The sequence below is a fragment of the Bactrocera tryoni genome, chromosome 3 (genome assembly GCF_016617805.1).
Source record: "Bactrocera tryoni isolate S06 chromosome 3, CSIRO_BtryS06_freeze2, whole genome shotgun sequence".
Classification (NCBI taxonomy): Eukaryota; Metazoa; Arthropoda; class Insecta; order Diptera; family Tephritidae; genus Bactrocera; species Bactrocera tryoni.
The window spans coordinates 35,429,545-35,447,824 of NC_052501.1; positions in this window are offsets into that span (position 1 = coordinate 35,429,545).

An 18,280-nucleotide genomic window follows, 5' to 3' on the forward strand; every position below is an offset into this window, starting at 1 on the left:
ATATTTTTCTCCTTTAAATTTATTTTTTCAGTTTGTGTGTTTTTTTTTTTATATATATATTTGTGAGTTTCATGAATCAAATTAATACTCACAATAAACAATTTTTATACTTAATTTAATTAATAAATACATATGTATAAGCCTTACTTACAACTAATTTTATGTTGCTGCTTCTACTGCTGCTGTTGTTACTGTTGCTATTGCTGCTGTTGCTGCTGTTACTACTGTTGCGGCTATTGTTGACTTTGCTGTTGCTGTTGCTTTTTAAGTCGAATTTTGGCGGTTGGTTGTGCAATGGTCGTCGTTGGCGACCGTGTGCGAAGGTTTAAATGAAATCAATTTTTTGGTGAAATTTCACGATTGCAAAAGAATTTTTTTTATTTATTTGTTTTTATGTAGATAGTTTATAGATCCAAGCACTTTCTTCTATTTTGTTTGGGGGGAATTTTTCAAAAATTTTCACTTTCCGAGAGTTTATGGTTTTTCAATTCACATTTTAAAATCACTTTATTTATTGAAACCCCTGTTGTAGTTTTTTGTTTCTCAATTTCACTTATTTTTTCAATTGTTGTAACGCGATACGTTAAGCTTGTTTTTCGCTCGTAATCCGTATAGATGTGGCGCGTTCTATTGGCAGTTGGCACAAACCTCGACATTCGAAATTTTTTGGCAATGAGATTTTTCTAATGTGGCTTAGCGATTTTTATTTTGCCGGTATGAACGGCTTTGCGCGTTTCTAACCTTTTGTCCGGACGCTTTTTTAGTCGACTTTGCCGGAAACTTGTTCGGCAGGCACTTTTGGAGTTTTGCTCCTTTTTCTCCTCGAATTGAGGGATACTTTGATTGTTTTTCAAACCTTGTAACACGAGGTTTTTGTCCCCTTAAATGGTTACCGCCGAAATTTATTGTTACATTTTTGGTCCGCCAGGGATATTTCATCTCCTGGCAGGATCGCCAATTAAAAACTCCCGTTTATGTTACGTTCTAGCTGCTGGGCAACTGCCCGTGTTGCAACTCCTGTGGTCAACTACGGGCAACTGCCTCGTTTTCTTTATTACATTTTCTTAAGTACAATATTTTGCTTAAGCCTTAGATACAAATATTAATCTTACATTCTAGGAAGTATATCTACAATCCACTTGAGATTGCAAATTTATGTTGTTGTTGGGATGGATGGTCTTACAATCTATGAGTTCATCTATTGATTGACCTAGGCGGAAAGTTGCAGTTTACACATTTTCAGTTCACTTACGGATCACTTTATACCCGTCATGGTACATATTTTTGACAATTAAAGTCGTTGACATTGCCCTGAAAATCCGTATAGTATGGGCAGTACCAATTGGCAGTGTGGAACAAACACACACCTAACCACCTTCAATAATTTTCCGAAGCCCACCTAAAACCTCTGCCGTACTTTGGGTCCGGCACCCGGTTGCAATGCAACTCCACATCGAACCAACAAAACGTCAGTTCTACCCGCATTTGGGTACAAACCACAACCACCACGATACTCCCCGAGGGGCCAATCCGCATGAGCAGGTTGGAGTTACCTCCAAGGGCTCCTGCTCCCCGTGGTACCAGAATTAAGTCTCCGGTCAGACCTCGTAGCCGAAACTACTACCAGTTGAGCTTCCATACTGCCCTGGACTGGTGGCCAATGAAGAAGGTGAGGTTGGACCCCACTGACACACAAAATATACCCAACACACACAACACTCATACCAAAAACTAACCCTAATTCACAGTTAAACGCCTTCGCCGCTTAAAAACCTCACGCGCATACAACCCTAATAATTCGGTATTCCGACTAGTGGAGATCACACCACTAACATCTAAGTGCCCATTTGTCCAGCTAATCCCCATACCTCCCAAATCCCTAATGTCAGAGTACATCGGGCATTCTGCAATAACATGCACCCAATCTTCTACCCGCGCCCCACAAAAACAACCGGACCGATCAGATAGGCGCCTCTGATGCAAAAATGCATTCAGTGGCCCATGCCTCATAAGCAAAACACCCAGACTCAGACAAAAACTGAAGTCTGGGTTATCCGCAACAAACCCAACATCCCGAATGTACTCAGACGTCACTCGGCCATTGGGACAATTGTCCCAACGTTCTTGCCACCTACACCTAACCCTATCATCTAGAAGCCTCTTGCTCCCTGGATATCCCTCCCTCTCCACATCATCATCGGAGATCCAATCACACTGCAGCAAGGAAACACTCAAACCCCTTCTTAACCTGAAAGCAACAGCAAATGACAATCAGGTCAAGAGGGGGTGCTCCTAACAAAACATACAAGAAGTAGCAGCATGTCCATGTATCCTAGTTAGGGCTCTAGTGGCTCGCTATACTTACAATATGTAGCAATGTAAATATGATAACTGTATTATGTTGTATCGTTACCTTATTTTGATGTTACTTGAATAAGCAATCCTGTTGTATTTTTGAATTTGTATTATGCTTTATTTTAATATTACTCGAATAAGCAACCCTGATGTAATTTTGAATTTGTATCATAACTTATTTTAATGTTATCCGAATAAGCAACCCTGATGTAATTTCGAATTTGTATCATAACTTATTTTAATGTTATCCGAATAAGCAACCCTGATTTAATTTTTAAAAACTTGTAACTGGCGACATGAAAGGAGAAAAATAAAGCAGTTCAGTTCGGACGCAACCACGAAACGAATCGGTCTTCCTACAAATATAAGCTAGCCACAACCATTCTACCGAAAACCCCCTCAATAGCTACACAAACACCCAGCCGTGAAGAATCCAAGACTACACAATCATAGCTTGGATTATTCACAACTATTGCGGCATAAGCTCTAAGGTCCGTGAAGACCCTAAAACCTCCAGGAAGACACCGAACCACCCCGTTGGTGGCAAAGGGCTCCTGGAGTAGAGCAATATCACACCCACCCTCAATCATACAACCCCCCAACTCACACATTACGGCAAATGACCCCTGGCAATTTAACTGGATAAACCCCCCCATCAATGTCTGGCGAGGGCACGCTCAACAATGCCACAGTAAATCGGGCAGACAGCTGACATCATAAGATGTTCAGCTGGCCTACCCGTGAAAGCACAGTTGCTGCAATGTGGTGCATTGACTCAACCGGCAGCCCTGTGGCCTTCCTGACCGCACCTCCGACAGACATCTGATCTAGCCCTACACTCAGCCACTCTATGGTCAAAACCCATAAACCGGAAGCAGCCAGCGACGGGGCAGTCCGGTCGCACCCGGAAGGATGTAGCACCGACTTGCCTCCAAGAGGGCGGACATTAACTTGTCCGTACCCTCAAGGACGACATTGGTCCTACCATCAGCAGCCACCGTCCAGGGGCGACTAACCATCCTCACGTCAGACTTCAGGGCCGCCGGGCTGAAGTCCCGGAAGTTCAATCGGAATAACTTCTCCATGAATTCCTTATGGGGGATCTCCGTGTGAACCCCATAGACCACAACCCGAGGACCCAACTTCAGGGTGACAGTGACGTCCAACCCCACTTCCTCAAACTTCTTGTTCTTCACCACTCTTTCCCTCTCACGAGCAGAAGGAGTGCGAAGAATCGCCCCACCTCCCTTAAGTGGCCGGACATCATGGACCCTCACTCCAAGTGAAGGACCCACCTCCTGAACCACCTTCCTAATTACTTCCTTAGAGGAAGTTGCAGGCCCCTTGCTCCTCACAACCACTGCATAAGTCTCCACCGGCTTCGGCGTAACCGGAGCAAAGACCCACCCGGCGTTGAAAAGTGCCCCCCACATCCTCCTCTAAGCGCATACACCTGTCCACGAAGATGAACATTCTCGGTAATCATCGTCATCAGGAGCTCCTCATACTTTGAGGCAAACTCCAGCAGTCCTTTCGCGACCTCCTTCTCAAAATTTTTAACCCCGAAAACCAACTCACTTAGCTCACCATTCAGTCTCTTCGCAGCCACAACATGGCTGGTTGCCCCCCCCAACTCAAGACGCTTCTTCCTAATTTTGCTCCCTGCACTACCATCCCGCCTAATGCGCTCAACCCTCGAACTAACAGGGTGAACAACCACTTTTTCGGAGGCGTCACCCATACTACCCCCACTACCTCCACCCCCGCTCCCTCCCACAACACCACGCTCCACATCTGGAGACACCAATCGCGCCTTGCGCTTCGGTGGGGACCTCAAAGGAGGTCCCATCCCCTCCTCCCCGGAAGACATGTCTGCCACCACGGTTTTAGACCCCGAACTATCACTGCCAGCGAGGGAATCACTCCTCTTCTCCCGTACCTGAGGCATCCCTACCTTAGGAATCAACCTATCAAGCAGGCTGATCCGCCGGCAAACAAAAACACCAACGCTGGTACCACAAGTACAAGGGAAAACCCGGAACAGCTGCTCGCCGGGCGCGTGTGATTGAACACACAGAAAAACCTATCAACCGCGCAAGAATGTTCAGTGGCAGTCGCCACCCAAACAGTTGACTAATCGCGAAAAACGCAAGGGCACACCCCACAACCCAAGCACTAGGCCTGAAAATGGCCACTCAAACCGGGTGCCGGACGGAACTTTGTCCCCGTACCACCCCGAGTCGACCGATGCGGCAATGCACCTAGTCACACCGCGGGCACAAAGGCTCACTACCACGACCAAATCAGTCGCAAAGTTAGACCTTCCCGCACAAGGACAGGCACCAGCACCTTTTGAGCAAAAACTGACCAAGTCACCCTCGCAACACGGGCAGCTGAACGCTGGACGCACAGCACAACTCACACTTGACAGGCGATTCAGCCGGCAGAGAACGCCAACGATACGGTACAGCACTAAAACTGTGTGACAGTTCAGCAGCCAAAACCGTATGGCAGTACACCCAACCGCAAAAACCACCTGTTTCGAAAACCACTTTGCCCTCACACTCCACAAAAAACCACCTGCTCTACCCGCCTACAAATTCAAAATGCCAAAAAAACAACCTGCTACAAAAACACCTTCACGAAAAAATCAACTACTCAAACAAAAAATACTTGCCACAAAACTTTGTGCAAGCACACACACCCGAACAAAAAACTACATGCCGAAAGATTCAAAATCAGGAAAAATTATTAAAAATTAATTCTGAAATGACAGAAAATTGAAAATTACGCAAATCTTGGCCCTCACCAATGCGAATCTAGGCCTTCCACCGCAAATCAAACACAAATAATGTTACTTACTTGTATTCCCCAGCACGATACCGTACACAAAGAAAAATCCTATTGAATTCAATATTTTCAAACAAACTATGCGAGCGCACGTCTACATAATTCAAAACACAACTATAGAATGAGCTTTTACTTTTGGACTAACCTGTCTTTATCCATTTCCTTACAAGGAAAGTTGAAAATATGCTGCCCGCCCTCACAACCAACCACACACTTCCTCACTTTTGGCATTTTCACTAAATTATACAAAAATACTAAATTAATAACTTCGAAAATGCATACATATGTATATACATATGTAAATATTAAAAAGCAAAATCATTAATACACATAACACATACAAATTTTCTTTACCGAAAATGCACCCACTTCAATGAAATTTCGTTTCACACTGATTTTGTCAGTTAATTATAGCGGTTTATTTCTGGCATACCGCTTTTTCTTATATCAGCTGTTCAAAATTCCCTGATCTCCATCGCTGTCAAATAATCAGAGAACGCGTTTGAGAGAAATATGAGAGCCAATGCGAGAGTCTCGTATCATATTCTCCATGGCACTCGCTACTTGGCTCTCACGTCACTGTTGACAGTCATAACCAGGAATAAAGGGATGTTAAACTTATTCCAGTGTGAGAGCGCCTCAAAATTAGCGTTTTTTATAACATTTTCCATTATTGCCAGATTGAACAAAATAAAAATTTTTGGGCATTTATCAACCCAATACCCAACATTTAGTAGGAATAAAATTACTAAATATTGGTTATTTATTATATGGAGAAACTATTTAAATCTTTTTAAAGAATATTATAACAACTGGCTTTTGTCCTTTCAATACCCAATAATAGGATTTAAGCTAGTTAGCTCTCAATCATTAAATGTTTTTAATCATTTTCCATTGAAAATAAAACTATGATGCTTCAAATTACAAAACGTTTCATTAAATATCTTTAAATTTCTCAAATTTATTTAATTTTCATTGTTCTACATTTTTTATAAGTGGTCTTGAACGATGCAACAAATCCCTCCGTTTACACATTTTTTTGGTAAGATTTCAATCTGGCCATCGCTCGTTTCCAATTGATAAACGTCAAAACCTACTGAACTCGATTCTGTCAAAGTTCAGTAGGTTTTGACGTTTAGCAATTGCTCTCTCACTTCCAGTGAGAGAGGAGTTAAACATCTCTTTGTCCCTGGTCATAACTTTGCAGTCGTAGATAGTTTCGTCTATCTGGGAACCAGTATAAACACCACCAACAATGTCAGCCATCGCCATCCATCGCCGGATAACTCTTGCCAACAGGTGCTACTTCGGACTGAGTAGGCAATTGAGAAGTAAAGTCCTCTCTCGACTAACAAAAACCAAACTCTATTTTAGTTTTTTTTTAAATAATCCTCATTTAATGTTGTTTCTATAAAGCCGCATAGCGTCATCTACTGTTAATAATGGGCTTAATGTGAATTTAGCCAAGCCTTACCATTCTTTTGTACAGTACGACTCAGAAAAACAAATTTCCGACAGTGCTAAGTACTTCACTTGAAACATCGGACTCACTTGCCAAATAAGTGTAATGTTTCTATTGCAATCATTAATGATCCACACCATGTAGAATTAAAACTAAAATTACCCAGTTTCATATATTTCATTTATGATCCACATAATGCAGAATTAAAATTTACAACATTGCCCAGTTTCATGTTTATTTTTACGATTACATATTTTTAGGAGTTACACAAATCATATCAACGACAATCGAAGATTGCGCTACTTTTTCATTTTGAAAAATATACGCTGCTTTTGTTCCTTTTATTTTTAAGGATAATTTTTCATAACTATATGGCGCATAAGCGCGGCAGTAACGTTAAGCGTTGAAAAACTCGATTTTTAAAACGCGTAAAGTTGACTCCAGAAAACGAGAAATTGTATTTTAAGGAGAGAATTAATTTTGAAGCGGAAGAATACTGAAATGGTAATTTTCATACTAATAACGGCAAATCGGAATATCATCATTCTGTCATATTCAAAACCCGATGTTATGAGTAATTATCATTGCAGAAAACACAAAATACTTCCTTTTGATTGTAATTGTTAAATATACACAAGCTCGCTTCAGTATACAAACTTAACGATTTTTGCCATAATTTAAAACAATTTAATAAAAGCGTTTCTTTGCTTGCTCTAATTGTTCCAACTAATTTATTACTAAACGGTGAATATTAAAAATAATCCATATTAGAATTTGAATAATCTCGCGTTTTTCAGATGCGAAAATATACTTATACTAGTAATGAGCGAATAATTTAAAGCCTAATTGCCTTTAATTTTCTTAAATTTAGTTTTAGATTTACAAAAGATGCCGCTTGGCGCAACAGTATTTTAATTTTTTTAAAAATAATAGTTTTTTCTTTGTTTGTCCTGTGAAAATTAAAAAAAAAAACCGGAAATAGAATAAAAACCAAAATATTAAAAGAAGTAAATACATATGTAAGTATATTATTATTTTCTAAACTCATTAATTACAAAAAAATCAAAAGGTCTTGACTTACAACTTACTTAAGTTTTTGTTTTAATTTTTTATCGCGCTTCCGATGTCATTCGCTATCTACATACAGTGGCGCACATAAGTATTGGCACAACAGCATTTTGTGTTTTAATCGGCTATTTTAAAAGCAGACTAATAGGTTATTTAGTGTAAAAAATATTTTACAGAATGTTATAGATTCGCATTCATTAACGCGCGCACAGGACACTAAATCTTTTATAATAATTCATTTTTAATTATACTTTTTAATGCACATTCCATAAAAATAAGCAATTTCTACTCTGGCAAAAGTATTAGCAGGACCGGCCTGTTAATTAAAAATACTCAATCTTGCCCTCCTTTTTCGAGAATACAACACTTTTCTTTTCATTTGCCTAACAGTTATTCAAATTGTCAACCTGTTTGTGAAGATTAACGTTTGTGTTCAATAACGTGAACAGCTAAAATTTTAACTTTTAAAAATTTCTGGTTCAAAACAAAAGAAACCATCTATATCTTCAATAGCAGTATGACTGTCAACATATGCACCCAGCCAAGGCAAAATGCATTATGTGCTGAAATAGGTGAAATGATGGACAGAAGCCGGTTCACAATTGCCTCAATATCATAAAGGCGGTTTAAAAGGAGCATCATGTTTAAAAAGTGCTGGAGCAAGTACCGGTCATCGGCGTCAGGTTTTAAGCCGATCGCGATCAATACGCAGCAGCATTGTTCGAAAAGTCCAAATAGATTTGCGAAAATATCATCTACGCAGATTGCTGCTGAGGTTCGAAAAATGAATTTCTGTGATCCTGACGGAGCTCTTCGTGTTGCTCAGACGTCAGTTTACACAGCCGTACTACATTTTGCTGGCGATACCAAATTCAGACATCGCGGCATAGAGGCAGCTCCTTTCGTGCTGTAACGAGAAGAAGCAGCTTGAGATCTACGCAAAAAGTATAACAATAAACAAACACATTCTGGGACCAAGGACTCTTCTCAAGACGAGAGTAAGTCGAATATCTGGTCGGAGTTGTTGGTCGTACTTCCAGGCTGTGGCCACACTGATAAGGTCCAAACAGTTTGCTGAATTTGGGCTTTTACAAAGTCACTTGGCTCCAACAGTCGAAATACGGTGGTGGTGCGATGTTGATGGTGTGCTAATGCCATGGCTGCTGCTGCTGCAGGTTGTGGGTGACCTTTTTATGTCATAGGCATATAATGGACACTTAAATTCAATCGTTGGGGCATGCTTAAATACACAGTCTTACAAAGAAGTTTACATACGACCACAAAGTTTTAATTTTATTATAAATATCAAAATACTGCTTCATATGTTGCTGCTTTTTATAACTTTAAACGAAAGATAAAACCATTATAAATAATCTTCAATACAAAATTTGTTGTATTTACTAAAGAAACAACAAAAAAATGAAAATGCTTAAACTCCCATATTTACATAAGTATACATACGATGCAAAGAACAAAGTGTATCGTTATCAGTACCGCTGCAGATTTTCTTGATATTTGCTTTAAACCATCAGTACAGCTTGACATTTCATAGAAGGTGATCACAATTATAATTCTTTAGTCGAGAAGTGTTTTCTACTATAAATATGGGCAAAGGAAAGGAAGTTCCCAAACCAATCCGGAAAACCGCTGTAAAAATGAGGAATGAAGGTTATTCATTAAGCGAAATTGAAAGAATTTTAAATTTAAAGAAGCCAACAGTGCAAACAGTTGTAAAAAATTTCAAGGAAAATGGAAATTATGAAAGTAAACCACGCACCGGCCGTCCTCGGATGTTAGACGAAAGAACAGATAGAACAGTTATACGATTAATAAAAGAAAACCCCTAACAAAGTGCGGTCGAAATAAATCGTAAGATAAAAGCAGATCTAGGAGTAAACGTTTCTGATCAAACAGTTCGCAGAAGTATTATAAACAGTGGTTACAACAGCAGAGTTGCACGACGAAAACCGCTTTTCAGAGCTGTAAATATACAAAAGCGGTTTGAATACGCTCAGAAGTATGCGAATATTCACATTAGTGACCCAACGTTTTGGGAAAGGGTAATATTTACTGATGAATGTAAATTTATGGTCTTTGGAGGTGATGGTCGGGCAAAAGTTTGGCGAAAACCAAATACAGCATTACTGCCCCAGAATATAACCCCTACAATCAAACATGGAGGCGGTTCGGTCATGGTATGGGGGTGTATGGCCGCAAATAGTGTTGGCAAATTAAGGGCTATAGAAGGCATTATGGATAAGGCTATGTACATTGACCTTCCTAGTGTGGAAATGCTAGATTTTTAAGGAAATTCTATATTTCTCCAGGACAACGATCCGAAACACTCTTCTAAAGTGGTAAGGGAATGGATTCTCTATAACGTCAGACATAAGCTGGAACATCCCCCACAATCTCCCGATCTTAATGTTATCGAACATACTACAAATTAGGCACTTGGTTCGGGTTGCCCCCAAATATTCTGCTAATAATTAGTCACTTGGTACGGGTTGCCCCCAAATATTCTACTACTAAAACGTTCAAATGCCTCAAAACTGCTATAGTGTGTTGCCGTGTTAGGTTTTAAAATTTATAACATTAACAATATTTCTATAAAATATTCAGATATTTAGGAATATTTAAATTCCTAAATATTAAATTTAATCAGTTTTGTCCAAAATATTAATTATTGTATCAATATATTATTAAATGTTTCCAATTTTATGAAAAATATTTATATAATATTTGTGTAAAAACTATGTATTTCGTGCAACCGTGTAATGAGTCAAGTCATTTCAACGGACATTTTTTTAAGCTTAAGAAGCTCCAGGTTATTATATATATTATTATTATAGTTATTTTAAGTTTGTGTTTAGTGAAAATTAAATCATCGATTAAAGAGATATTCAGCGTATGTAAGTATAGTAACATTAATTAATTCAATTTGTTAATATTTGTTGTTTGATTTTGTATAGGATGCCTTGCAGAAAGTGTGTTGCTGGTTGCAGTTTGGGGGTGCCGCTGTATCCCTTCCCATCAGAAGGGGAAATGTCCAGGTGAGTTTTATGTATAAAAATAATATAATTATGAACATAATATTATCGTACATATGTATATAAATATGTACATAATATTATCGTAAGTAAATAAATATGTAAAGTTAGTGCAAAAAAGTGAACAAGAAGTGAATAGGGTCGTCCTAAATCGTGATTTTATAAAAAAGTGAAGTTTTAAAATCGTGTTGTTAAATGTTAAAAAATGTGAAATTAATGTGAAGTTTTAAAATCGTGTTGTTAAATGTTAAAAAATTAATTTAAAAGTATTTGTTAAATTAAATTAATAGTTTTGTTTCTAATATTGTATTGTCGTTGTGATATTTTTGATGCAACTGTTTATTTTTAAATTGTTAGTTTACTAGTTTAGTTAATGTACGTATTTTTTGTTTAATTTCAATTAGGCGGCACGAATGGATCAAGCTGTTGGACGTAAAAAATCCAACGGCTAAATATTTATTTGCGTGCCAAAGACATTTTTCATTAAAGATGAGGAAGGGACGGCTTATCTCCAGATCAGCTACACCGGACTTAAATTTAAAAGTATTATCACTTCAGCACCATGTAATTTGAGAATGAGACTGTAGTAAATCCTTCAACCCCAAAATAATTGAAGATCACGCACATATTCATTCACTCTTTAGGTAACTCTCAAATAGTTAGCACTTATATTGGGCAAATCGTGGCTTAAACACCAAGCAAGATGAATATTTAACCAGAAGGGACACCTAGAAAAACAATGTATCGAGAGAGGGAGTTAGACAAAAAATCGCAGGAAATAGAATTTTTACGCAATAAGGTGAGAGCTTCAGAGAATAAAATAGAAATTTTTAGAAAATAATAAAAATTTGTCTATAGTAGGGCAGGAAGAAAATAGACAAATTTCAGAGCTATGCGGCAAACTTCCTCCACATCTTGCGATATGTGTGAGAAATTGTTTAAAAAATGCACCCCGTACTTCGAAGGGTTATAGATATGATAGGGAATTAAAAACATTAGCTCTGGCTGTGAAATTTTTATCACCTATTGCGTTCAGGTATTTACAGCCCATTTTTAATTGGCCATCGCAAGTGACCCTCGAACAATTTGTTCAGGGTTGGCCACGTAACCCTGGCTGCAATTTTAGCAGCATTAAAGCCCTGGAGTTGAGAAGCCGTGGTTTCACTGACGCACAGAGATATGTTTCGATATGCTGTGACGAAATGTCTCTGAAAATTCACCTTCAGTATGAGAGAAATAGGGACTGGATTATTGGGTTGGAGGATTACGGTGATGAAAATCGTACCTCTCGAGTAGCTTCTAGTGTTTTAACACTTTTCGTCCAAGGTATTGGTGGAGAAACTTGGACCCACCCTTTAGCATATTTTTTTGTGCACAAAGCTTGCAAAGGAGATATAATGAAAAAATATATATTCGAAGCCATAGGTCAACTCCAGGGTATTGGATTGCGTCCCTGCCAAATAGTTAGCGACCAAGGGTCAAATTTTGTTAATTTTGCTAGGTTATTAGGAGTATGTAAAGAAAGGCCCTATTTCGAAGTGAATGACTCGGAAGTCATTTACTTCTTTGATTCTCCTCACCTTTTAAAAAGTACACGAAACTGCTTAGAAAATAAAAAAAATAAAGTCGTTGTAAATGGGCGCCCAGTTGAATGGTCGGATATCGTTCATATATATGAAAATGGTACCCCAAACGACATTAGTTGCACCCATAAATTGACCTCGGCACACATAGCCCCTAAACCCTTTCAAAAAATGAGCGTGCAATTAGCTTCTCAAGTTTTTAGTCATTCTGTTGCAAGTGCTATGTTCGCCATTTATAGCTCCGGGAAACTGAATACTTCTAAGTCTCCATCTTTTATTAACACAGCCGAGTTTGTCCTTTTTTTTTTAAATTATTCAATATTTTTAATAGTAATGTCTTTGGAGCAGTAGGCAATTTCAAAGAACCCTTTTCGGCAACTGCGGACCAATTAAAATTTCTTAAAGAAGCCGAGGAGTTTCTTAACTCCATAAAAGTGTACGATTCTTTCGGTCGCGAAATAACAAACACTTTCAGTTTTATAAAAGGTTGGCTTCTAAATATAAGTAGCTTAAGACGTTTGTGGCGCTTTTGGTCACATAAGGGATTTACACATTTAATGACTAGAAAACTGACTCAGGATAGACTGGAAAATTTTTTCGGACATATACGCAGAGGGGGGGGATTTGATGTGAGAATAACTCCGCAGCGTTTTTCATATCTTTTCAGACAAGCCTGGGGCATAGGATATATTCGTTGTGTAGATAAAGGGAACTGCGAACTCTTGCCAGTTGGCCAGTGTGAGTCATTTTCTAATAGCTCCCTCAAAAGCGCCTGCAACGACGCTTTGGTTCAAAATACCTCTTGGCAAACTTTTCAAAGTTTACCAAGACCTACCAATTCTACCTCATTTCAAAATATACAAATCGAGGTAAATGTGGACGTAGATGAAAGCAGCTTTCTGCATAAAAATGCGTTTGTGTACTTTTGCGGTTATTTGTACTATAAATATTTTAAACAACAAGATTTTTTCTTCACTTCAGAAAAGCAATATAATAATTGCCAAATAGTAAAACCACCCCTTAAATTTATAGATTTTCTATCAAAAATCGAAGATATTTATACACAACATTTTGATTCTACTTGCCATAGGATCGGGTTTTCCCAAATATTATTTGAAAAAATGGTTAACGTAGAACCGTACTATTGTTGTGAAAATTGTAATTCTGATATCATAAAATGTCTATTCATTAGAATTAGAACATATTTCCTAGTAAACGCTTTTAATAAAAAAGTAAAACAAAGTGATTTCAAAAACGTAAAGTTCTTGTGTGTTACACATAGTAAATAGTAATCACATCCGTTTGTCTGTCTATATGAGTCGCAATTTATATATATATATGTCTGTCAGTCTGAATTATTTTATATTTGTCAAAAAGTTTGTCTGTCGAAGGCCGCATTTCCAAAGTTACCTTGATCTGTAATTTTGAAATGAGAATTTTAGCGATTAGGTTTGTACGCTTATTATCAATATTTTTTTTTTGTTTTTTAAGTGTTTTCGTGTACCAGGTATAGGACCCTTCTTTCCACCACTATTCCTTTGATACGGTTTTTAATAAGTATTTCGCTGTGGGGGATTTAGAATATTTTGTAAATATTATGTATTACTTAGTAGATTGTTTTGAATATTACTGTTGTTGTTCCTGAATTGTACCTGATTTTTTATATTTATTTTAGATTTTGTTTAAATAATTACAAGTTTATTGTTTTGACTTGTATTGTTAATGTATACATACAATGGAATTGTACCTGATTTTTTTATATTTATTTTGGTTTTTTGGTTAAAAAGTTTTCAGTTGATTGTTTTGACATATATTGTTAATGTTATATTTTTAATGTAATTAATATTCATGAATTGTACCTGATTTTATATATTTATTTTTGTCTAGTCACATTTTTTATAATAAGTAGATTGATTTAAAACTGTATATATAAAAAGGGTGAAAATAGGCCTCCTGGGGAACCGAACACCCAAAAAAGATCGGTAGCGCGCCTACATTGCAACCTCAGAGGTGGTGAGGAAGAGCAATAAATATCCAAAAAACTTTTGTTTCAAAAATATTCTTGAAAGTTTTCATTAATGTTTTCCGTTACAAATACTTTTTCACAAAAAAGTTGATCTAGTACATTTCTTTTAATTACATCTCTGTGCCTAAAAAAGGCAGATTTCGATCAGGTGATCTCAGCTGCGAAAAATTCTTAGAAAACAGCTGATTCTTTGGTTACTTTTAGGGTTATACAATGGAAAGCGGTCAGTTTGCTACAAACTGGAGTTGAAGCAGGCTTTGTTAGAGGGATGGCACAAAATAACCTACATAGCTAACAATCCAAAAACTAGTATATTCCATGCCAAGGCGTCTGGAAACTGTAATCAAGCAAAATGGACTACCCACCAAATATTAATTAAATTGCATAATGTTCTTTTTCTTTATAATTTACTGAGTGTGCCAATACTTTTGTGTCGTAGAAATTGCTTATTTTTTATGAATGTGCATTCAAAAGTATAATTAAAAATGAATTATTATAAAAAAATGAGTGTATGTGGTAGTTAATGAATGGATTTAACAAGGTAAAATATATTTACAATAAATAACCTATTAGTCTGTTTTTAATATAGCCGAAAAACACAAAATGGTTGCTGTGCCAATACTTATGTGCGGCACTGTACATACTTACATACAGTGGGGAGCATTAGTGAGTACATAGATGATATTTTTGCACTTAATAATGCAGAACAATAGTAATAATAAAGATAACAACAACAATTTTGTTTTTATTTGTTTGATGCTTAGTAGACTTAAATTTTATTTATATTAGCGAAATCAATATTTTGTCCATGAGCCTTTGCTTTTAATAACGCTTTTCATGCGCTTTGGCATACTTTCCACCAAGTTCTGAATTATTTCATCCATTACCTGAAATTTTTGCTCACTGAGCCACTTCTTCACGATTTTGGCGGTAAACAAACAAATATGAAAACAAGTATGAAAACAACGTTGAGTCTTCATCTCTCATCTTAAAACAAAGCATATGTTTTAAGCAAACAATATATGTATGTACATATGTATATGTAAAAAACCTAACCAAATAATACAATCTGTATTTAAACAAACTATCAACTAGTAATACATAAGTGAACATACTAGTTAGTATAAATAGAAGTAAGAAACATGTAATAAGTTAGCCTTAAGAGTATAATTAAAGAGTACACATTTCGGTGCAGCTCAAAACATATTATTTTGGCTCATTTTTACTTAATGTAAAAATTAACTCCCGCGTACTAAGGAGCAATGTATCACCAAAACAGCTCAATCACTTGCTTGAGCGTGTCTAGTTTTTAAATACGAGGTGTGTTCAAAAAGTATCGCGAATTTTGTGTTTTTTCAAAAATTATTTATTTATTCATGAATATCTATTTTGTCCCCTTCAAAGTAATCCCCATGAGATATTATACACTTGTGCCAACGGTTTTTCCAATCTTCGAAGCACTTCAAAAAATCATTTTTTTTATCTTCTTCAGCTCCTTCGAAGCCGTCTTGAATTCGTTTTTGAGCGAGCGTCGGCCACGATTGAATTCGTTGTACCAGTTTTTCACAGTGCCATAGATTTTAGTTCATCGATGCACTCTTGTCGTGATAATCCACGTCGAAAGTTGTGAAAAATGATCGCACGAAAATGTTCACGAGTTAATTCCATTTTTTGGCCGAGATGAATTTTTTAATTCCCAGTAAATAAAACCATTTACGATTAAATGACAAAACGTTCTGAGTGATGTTATGCTAAAAAATGTCAAACTTGGCAATGGAAATGTCAGATTGCACCTGGCAACACTTAGTGTTGCCCTAGGCCAGAATATATATAGCAGCCCTCACATTGAGTGCAAACAGGTGCCTAAAAAACACGATTAAAGCAAGTTAAACATCTGTAATCAAAAAACAAAATTACTTTAGGTACAGTGCATCAAACTTTTTATTTCGACTTTCAAAATTCCGTACGTCCGCGACCGAAAGTATTGATTTGTTCCTAAACAAGTACATATTTTTAATTATTATTTTAATACGCACATATGTATGCATTTATATTTATTTATAAAGATGGGTAAAACATGTGCTAAATCGCAAAAGGTCAAACATCAGGTGTACTTAGACAAAATCAAAAGCGATCCCGAAATGATAAAAAAATATCGTGGAAAAGCAGTTGAAAGAATGAGAAAACGCCGCTCAGAGCTATCGAAATTGCCAAAAAACAACAAGCTGTTAAAAGAGATGCAGGAAAAAGAACGTGAGAGGTTGAAAATATACCGCCAAAAAAAAAAAAATTACAATAGACAAGGAGAAGAACATATTACCTATACTTGCAAACAGACATTAGGGAAAGCCCTAAAGAAAGCTGAAAATGCATTGCCAAGAGATTTGGCAAAGAAAGTGGAAGTCATTGCTGCACTGCATAAAAAGTATATCGAACCAACAAATTGTAAAGAAAAGTATACTCGTACATTTGAAAGTGACTTAGAATTGGAGACAAAATTAAAATTGGCGAAAGAAATTTTTTTGCGTGAAGATATCAGCGTTCAGACTGCAGGAAAAAGGGATACACTCATTGTTGATGGGAAAATTGTTGCTAAGCGTTTTATGCTCCTAACGGTATCGGAAACTTACGAGGTTTATAAAAAAGAGGCAATTGGGAAAAGCGTAAGTAAATCACGATTATATATTGGAGTTGACACAATTTCCGAGAAATCTCCAACTTTAGCGAAAATGGAAAGATATACCGAATATTGCAGGTATCAGAATGGTGCATTCGATTTCCTACGACGAAAATCTTAAGCTACGAACTGCTCGTATGGCCTATTCACAATATAACAATATTAAAAAAATATTTCTTGTGCTTTATATATGTTTATATCTTTTCAATCAATGAATGGAATATTACAGTCATGAATGTAATTATTGAACACAATGAGTCCTCGAGCTCCCGATGTTATTCAATACGCATAAATTTCAATTGGAGAGCTCTAAGAAGAATCTGCCGAGTCAAGCAATGATACGTTAAGACGTATTAACTCCATCATATATGAAAGAACTAACGGGACGCTACAAATCAGGACTTGCTAATCCGATTACTTTTGATCTTAGATCTTCTAGACTTGTCAGAAGACGTTGAATAAGGAAAAATTGTTCGGACGCATAACGAGGAAGAAACAAATAATGAATGTATTTTAAATCATTCGATACTGTTCTTGATGAAAATGAAAAGAAAATTATCTAGAGATGAGTGTAGTTTCAATCCACCTCAATTATGTAAAGACAAACGTTTGGTAATCAAAAAGATTACAGGAAATATTATTATACCAACAATTTTAACTCTAAATTTTAATCGAAAAATGGTAATTTTGCCTCATGCAGACTTAAGTTTAATTTTAAAATTGTCATAATTAAAAAAGTTCTCCCCAAGGTTGAGGGTGTCGGCACAGCATTTGCCATCAATTTCTTCACGCCCACTGCACTTGGCTCGAAGTGCTTTATGCAAACGAATGCATTGTGTGTGGGTAAAAGCAGCGTCCTCAGGTTTTCCACCAAATTTTTTTTTTATTGTTCTTCATCCCTCGGAAAAGAAAAAAGTTGATTAGCCGCGGAAATGCACTCGCGATCACGACACATTCTTTCTTGCGACAATTTTTTAATTTGCAAAAATTTTCTCTAAAGCGAACAGAAACGAATTAATCTTCTCGCGTCGAAGTTATTTCAAAACTAAAGCTCCGTTGGAAATTTTCTGTTTAGCTTCCATTTTGGTGCAATTTCCCCATTAAAACTTACAATGAAAAAAGTCTAACTACTTGCATATAATATTGTATGTACATACATAAGTATGTATGTATGCATGTACAAGAATTTTTTTCAAATCTAGAACGTAC